Consider the following 1115-nt stretch of genomic DNA (forward strand, 5'->3'; position numbering starts at 1 on the left):
ATTAGACAGATCAACCAGACAGAAAATTAACAAGGATATCCAGGACTGGAACTCAGACCCTGACCAAGCAAACCTAATAGACATTTACAGAACTCTCCACCCCAAATCCACAGAATATACATTCTTCTCAGCACCACATCACACCTACTCTAAAATTGACCAAATAATTGGGAGTAAATCACTCCTCAGCAAATGCAAAAGAATGGAAATCATAACAAACCATCTCTCAGACCACAGTGCAATCGAGTTAGAACTCAAAATTCAGAAACTAACTCAGAACCGCACAGCTTTATGAAAACTGAACAACTTGCTCTTGAATGTTGACTAGATAAACAATGAAATGAAGGCAGAAATAGAGATGTTCTTCAAAATCAACAAGAACAAAGACAAAACATACCAGAATCTCTGGGACACATTTAAAGCAGTCTCTAGAGGAAAATATATAGCAATAAGTGCCCACATGAGAAGCAACGAGAGATCTAAAATTGAAACCTTAGCATCAAAACTTAAAGAGCTAGAGGAGCAAGATAAAAAAAACTCAAAACCTAGCAGAAGACAAGAAATAGCTAAGATCAGAGCAGAACTGAAGGAGATAGAGACACAAAAAAACCCTTCAAAAAATCAATAAATCCAGGAGCTGGTTTTTTGAAAAGATCAACAAAATAGACAGACCACTAGCAAGATTAATAAAAAAGAAAAGAGAGAATAACCAAATTGATGCAATAAAAAATGATAAAGGGGATATCACCACAGATTCCACATAAATTCAAACCATCATCAGAGATTATTGCAAACAACTCTGTGCACATAAACTAATAAACCTGGAAGAAATGGATAAATTCCTGGACACGTGCCTCCTCCCAAGCCTAAACCAGGAAGAAGCCAAAACCCTGAACAGACCCATAACAAGGCCTGAAGTTGAGGCAGCAATTGAGAGCCTACCACCAAAAAAAAGGCCAGGTCCAGACGGGTTCACAGCCGAAATCTACCAGACATACAAAGAGGAGCTGGTACCATTCCTTCTGAAACTATTCCAAATAATCTAAAAAGAGGGAATCCTTCCCAAATCATTTTATGAGAACAACATCATTCTGATACCAAAACCCGGCAGAGAC

This window comes from Cebus imitator, unplaced genomic scaffold, assembly GCF_001604975.1.
Source record: "Cebus imitator isolate Cc_AM_T3 unplaced genomic scaffold, Cebus_imitator-1.0 Scaffold126, whole genome shotgun sequence".
NCBI classification, from domain to species: Eukaryota; Metazoa; Chordata; class Mammalia; order Primates; family Cebidae; genus Cebus; species Cebus imitator.